The sequence below is a fragment of the Carassius auratus genome, chromosome 11, assembly GCF_003368295.1.
Source record: "Carassius auratus strain Wakin chromosome 11, ASM336829v1, whole genome shotgun sequence".
Classification (NCBI taxonomy): Eukaryota; Metazoa; Chordata; class Actinopteri; order Cypriniformes; family Cyprinidae; genus Carassius; species Carassius auratus.
This window is the reverse complement of record NC_039253.1, coordinates 7,437,391-7,444,192: the sequence shown is the minus strand read 5'-3', so window position 1 is coordinate 7,444,192 and position 6,802 is coordinate 7,437,391.

Below are 6,802 nucleotides of genomic sequence, written 5' to 3'. Positions count from 1 at the left end.
ACATTGTGAAAATAATTTTTGAAGTTTTCTATTTGAATACTGCAATGTAACAGAGGTGACAATGGAGTTAGATCCGAATGTAAGCGTTTAATAAAGAGCATAGACAGACAGGTGTGGTAAAACAACAGCAAAAAGAGTAATTCAACAACAGGCAAAGGTCAGGGCAGGCAGCAAACAATTAAAAACCAGAAGGATAATCCAAGACAAAAACACAAGTTGAGGCAAGGAAACATATAAGAGACAATGAAACATAAAGGTTAGTTTGAAAGAGAGTGCATTCTTTAAATATCAATCTAATTTCAGACAGCTGTAAACTGATGATTGGATCTGATGAGTCCATGCAAAGGATTATGGGAAATAGGGTCAATTGGGTGAAATGCAATTGTCTTCTAGCTGAGCTAGCGATTGTAACAAATATGTGTTAAAACATCATTTATTTCTGAAATGCATCATTACTCCAGTTTTCAGTGTCACATGACCCTTTTGAAATCATGCTGCTTTGCTGCTCCAGGAACATACATTTTTTTAAGGACTCTTGGATGAATAGGATCAAAATAACAGCATTTATTTGAAACAGAAGTTTTTTGTAACCATTTGTCACAATTGCTTTTGTTATTTGTTATTTTTGTATTGAAAAAACAACAATTCAACAATTCTCAAAAAAAAAAAAATAATTCTAAGAGCTGTGAGAAAAATAGTATAAATTGTGAGATTATAAAAGGAATTGGTAAAATGGGCTTCATGGTCACTTTTGATCAATCAATTTAATGCAACTTTGTTAAATAAATGTTTTCTAATATATATATATATATATTATTGACCCCAATCTTTTGAATAATACTATATAAAATGAATGAATAGCACAAAAATGCTAATTATAAGGAATAATAAACTACCACTACTAATCATTACAACACACACACTTACACAGTGATCTGACCAGACACACACTCACACTCACACACAGAGGAATGTGCAATAACATGCCAATGATTCGGGCCACGGGAGTTCATTGGAAATGAGCGGCGCTCCAGAGAGATCCTTGTGGCCGCCCACTTCTTACATCACCATGCCACTCTCATCACACTCACTCATGCTCTCAGCTGCCCCTCTGTGACATCATTTCCTGCCCCAGCTGGGTATGTGTGGTGACATCAACCTACACCAGAACTCACTGAGAGCTTTGGATCAGGCTTTTATGGAATAAACAGAGGACATGCACAAAGGTTGTGGGAAATGCAACATGAACCCAGGGAAGGAGACTGAACGATCCAGCTGTAAGATTAAAAACGTCTCTCTGCTTCTCGTGTCAATGTCATTTTACAGACTCCCAACATAAAGTCTACAATACATTTCAGATTCATATCATCAGTTCCTGTCTCTTGAGTATAGTTGTGACTGGTTAGTCTCATCTGCTGGCAGATGCTGGAACTACAACATCTGGACACAAAAAGCCAGCTTCTCCATTCACATCTATTCAATAAAATATCAAATAAACTGCGTGAATTACTCACTAGCAAAAAAACAAATCACTAAAAATACTGAGCTATGATGTCAAAAGCAACACACTGAAAATTATAAGATCATTTCATACTCAGGGTTTTGGGGATTTATATGCATATATGTACAATATCTTTCAAAGGTTTGGTGTTTGTAAGGTTTTATACAATTTAAAACAAAGTGTTTTCTATTTGAAAATATGTTAAAATGTAATGATGCAAAACTGATTTCATGATGCATTTAATGTCTCAGTATTCCTTAATGAATAGAAAGTTGAAAAGAGCAGCATTTCAGTGAAACCTAAGTGCTTTACTGCACTTTTGATCAATTTAATGCATCCTTCAATAATTTCTAAAAAAATAAATAAATAACACAATCCACTGACTGTATAAGAGAAAGTTTGAATAAGGGACTTAAGAGGCTGAAGTCTCCATCTTTCCTTTCAAAACAGATATTTATCTTTCATATTTAGACTCACTATACTTTGAGACGTCTTCTATAACACATTCTCATCTCAAGCGTGTTATGCAGCTCAGATAAACTAGCTGCCTCTTGATAGAACACAATTACCATCCAAGGCAGACAAGTCGGCCACTTCTCCCGAAGTTAGTAAACTTCACAATTTCCCTATTGTTCCACGGCATGAAAATAACTCCCTAACAGCCATACGTTTTCATTCTCCTGCCTCTGCGGAGGACTCGAAAATGAGACTTTATGTTTCATACACACCGCATCTCAGTGGCTTCAATAATCCTGCAAATGAAATCGATTCTCTCTCTCCCTCTCACCAATTCAGATCCCAGCTGGGTTTCCCATATGTGGCCGTAATGAGGAACGGCAAAGTCAATCCCTTATATCGGCATCCCTGCTAAAGCTCGGCCTCAGCAGAACATCCAATCCTTCTGTAATTACCCATAATGCAAACAGACGCACTGTGTCAGCCCCGTTTTTTTTTTTTTTTTTTTTTTTAATAACGCTGTCTGTATTTCCATAAATATTGACGCATGGATTTAATGCAGTTCATTATATGCTTCTCAGAGGTGTGCTGTGCTATTCAGAAAAGAAAAGAAGTAGTGGATCCAAACAGTGCAGAAAGTAAACACGTTTGTTGCTCGTATGCGTAAATTATTTGTTTCATCTCAAATCTTAAGTGTAAATCTCAAGATATAGTCAATAATGATTTTCCCAGAATACCAACAACAATTTAAATTGTTCATGCTGCTCTTTTGCTTTCTGAATTGGAAAAGAAACTGATTTTCACCACAATTATCTGCGAGGGCTGCCTCACTTTTCCCAGAAATGGCTCGTTTCATGTGTATTCTGCCAGTTGTGATCAACTTTTATGCCGGCCGACCCTTAGTAAAGCTTCTCTATAGGTTTGCATGGAAAGCATTTCCTACTGGTTCATGATCTCATTTCCTGTGTTTTCAGCAAGTGCATGTGGTCAAGCACTCGGAAACATGTTTTTTAAAAATATATATATACATATATTGGTGTGAATTAGCTTCTGATCTTTAGTATTAAGTGTTTTAATGCAAATATAAATTGAAATATAGTTTCTGTTTTCCTGGTGGTTAAAATATAATCTTAAAAACAACAAATTACCTCTTTTTGCTTTCATTTACAATGCAGACATTTGCATACAATACATAGGATTAGTGGAGGTGTTACTATATTTGATTAAAATAAAAATTTTAAATATAGAAATCCAGTTTGTTGAATGGTTAGTTAAACTAAAGTTTTTTCATGATGTCAAATGTTCCATAACATTACTTTTTTCAGACTAGAGGAAAGAATACATCCAAAACACACTTAGGGTTAGGGTTAGGGGTTATAATAAGTGATTATTTGTTACACTATATCTTTTATGTCTTTAGATTTTAATTATAATTCGAATTTTAAAGGTCATTTTCTCAAAATGAAGCATTACTTACACAGAACTAGTTTTAGTCATATATTCTATAAATATTTATGTTTTTCATCATATCAAATGTCAGATTGAAATGTCATTTTATTCCTAAAAAACACATTGAAAATGTATTTTCTCTGTCAGTTGGCAGTCTTTTCTGTTTGATGGAGTGATAAAAAGACCTTTAGCTAACAAAATGAAACAAGAATCAGTTGCACTTTATTTTAATTTGTCCTTACAGTGTAATTATAAATTTACTGTAAGTATTGGGTAAATATTAATCAACTTCATGTTCAAGGTTAGGGTTAGGTTTAGGATTAGGGTTACTTGAATGTAATTATGCATAATTAATTGTTATTGTAATAGTAATTGCATGTAACATGTGTAACAAGGATAAAGTGTTGACCAAGAATTTTGATTCTGGCTTTATCCAATGTTCAAATTTCTGTTCTGGAAATGTATGCAAATGAGAAAAAAAATTATATTAAAACTAATAACTCATCTAATGCTGGCATCATTATTTGTTGTAAATAAAAGCTAAATAAACTATTTTGAAAACGGCACATAAAAAGTAAATAAGGTGAGGTGTGGGTCAGCAGGGGTCTCAGATTTTTGTTATCTCTATGATCATCCTCACCAGTCATCTCGAGACGTTCTGTCCTTGCAAAATGCCTAAATGGCCTGGACCTGGATTGTGTACAGAGAGGAAAAATCAATTATTCGACCCCCTGTACATTTCACAGTGCATTTTTAACATGATGGGGTGAATTAAAGACCACTCTATATGCATTTCCCATGATGACCGGCACACTAACTGCCCCCTTTTCCCTTTCTAGTGCTTAGGATGCTGCTAAAGTGCTTCTCGGTGACAGGGTGAACATTCCCTGTCCACTGCAGCCGGCCTCCTGACAGCCAGCATGTGACAGCCCTAATGGAAGCTGATTACTGAGAGGCATCTATTAATTTAGCCCTAATCACAACAAAGAGAGGCAGCACTTAACAGCTGTGAAATGGCAGCCGCTGTTCGGAAATGAAGCCTGGGGAAAAGGCAGAGGACATTGGTGCCATTATTACCTGCCGCTATTGTGCTGATCGTCAACCCGGCTTAGCCATCTGTAACTCTATAGGCTACATTTGCCATCCACTTTACTTGGGAGCTCTCAGTAAGCGGTGGGAAGGAAAGAACATAAAGGCGATTGGTTTGCACGCAGAGTGCTGGAGAGATTGTGATCCAGGTGAGAAGCTGACAGTAACAGGTTTAATCTCTCCAGCTTTATTTGTAGAAGAGGAGGGATTGCCGCTCTGACCCAATTGCGAGTGGTTGACTTACTATCCATTTGTTTGAGAACAAAGTGTCTGGATGACCTTTGCCTAGTGAGGATGAGGAGAAGAAAATACTGTTAACAAGCATATGCCAAGCCTTCTCTGCACATGCTCTATATATGAGTTTGTACAGAGAGGACAGCAACAGATTAAACCATCTTAAAGAGACACACTGACAAAAAAAAAAAATTATTGAATTTACAATTTTTTTTAAGTAAGTGGTTGATATCGATTGATTTTAGCTACATTTAAATAAATTTAGTTGACTAACTTTCAATTTTTTTTTTAAAATGTAGCTAAAAATAAATTGTTTGCAACCACTTACCTTAAAGTGTAAGTGTTTACACTTGTTTAATTGTTTAATTCATGATGTTGATAACAAAGAATGGAAAATATTTTAATTCAAAAGTATTCATAAAAGTAGCCCGAATAAATTGCCAAATGTGTAATTCAATAAATTATGTCTATGTAATTTGGAATCAGTAATGTACCACAATTTGTTAGGTTTGTAACATATTAAATGTGAATATTATCCTGAACGTCTTTTGTGTGTTGCTGAGGAAAACAAATTTATCTTAAAAATTAATTTTCTTTCAACTGCCAAGTGATAAAAACACTAAACCGTGAACCTCCGCATGCAGGACCTGCAAGAAAGCACCGAAGAACATCAAGCCAAGTTTGAGGTTATTAGCATGGTGCGATGTTTGTTGTGCCAACTTCGCCTGTACTCCAGCCTTTCCCTAAAGGATTCTTACACAATTACAGATCACAGGACATCTCTGCCGCTGTGTTCGTCGCTGTTAGAGTGGCTAATAGGTTTTACGGGGCCTTGGGGAGCCCACTTGTGCCAGCTATTGTGGAAGTCATGAGTTATATGATCTTACAATTATAAATATACACAAGGCGGATTTCCCTTTCTCCTAATTATCTTCCTATTGTGTGCGGCTTGGCCAAGGAGGGGCACTGATGCCATAAGCTGGAGAAAGAGACAGACAGAGAGAGAGAGAGAGAGAGAGAGAGAGAGAGAGAGAGAAAGAGAGAAAGAGAGAGAGAGACATCCATAGCCAGATTTGGCTTGTTGACAGCGGTTTCCAGCCAGAGCACAGTTACCTTTTATTACAGTCATAATTAGAAACTCGCGCTGCCAGCATCATGAAAAAAGGCTTTTGAAGTCATACGCTCACAGGGTGTCGGGTGGAACCAACCGGAGGCCCAGAAAGTGCTCACTTAACGGAGGGAGGCAGAGCTCTGGGCTGCCGTAATATGACAAACAAGCCAGAACATTCCGTTTGGCGTCATATGAATTAATCAGTCAAACAGCGGTGGACATGTTGGGCTTACAGACATTTGATTCATTCCTGGGGACTGATGAGGCCCGTGATTAAATTAGGGAGCTTCTTAAGCAGCACGTCTGAAGGGGGCAACAGAGAGGTTTTTGAAAGAGTTCAATGCAGGCTGACGGGCAGATCGTCTGGAGGGGCTCAGACCCTCATTAACTACCTAATTACTGACACACACACAACAGCTGCATCTGCTTGACCAGCACACATATGTGTGCATGAAGGAAAATGCAGAGGTGTTGCCTGTCTATATTTGAATGTCGTCTGGTCATGCGTTTAAAGGGATAGTTCACACATAAATGAAAAATCTGTCATCATTTACTCATCCGCAAGTTGTTCCAAACCTGTATGAATTTTGTTTCTTCTGTTGAAGAGAAAAGAAGATATGTTTGCCTTGTTGTCAGAGGCTTTTTACACCAACTCTTCCCACCGTAGTGCATGTGGTTTGGCTTGTCAGCATAAAAAAGATGATTGTCAAGCATAAGCTCTAGTGGTGTAGATGGCAAAGTGCATGCCTTAATCATTTTTGATGCGATCGACCCGTCATGTCACATTGAAAAGGCGTTTATTTTCAATAAAAATGAAGGAAATAATAGAAAAGTTGAAAAGAAAATATCAGGATGGTCAGGGTAGGTGTAAGGAGGGATTTATTGTCCCAATGAGGTGGAACCCATTAATGAGGGTGAGTGATTGATGAAAGAATTTTCATTTTTGGGTGAACTATCCCTTT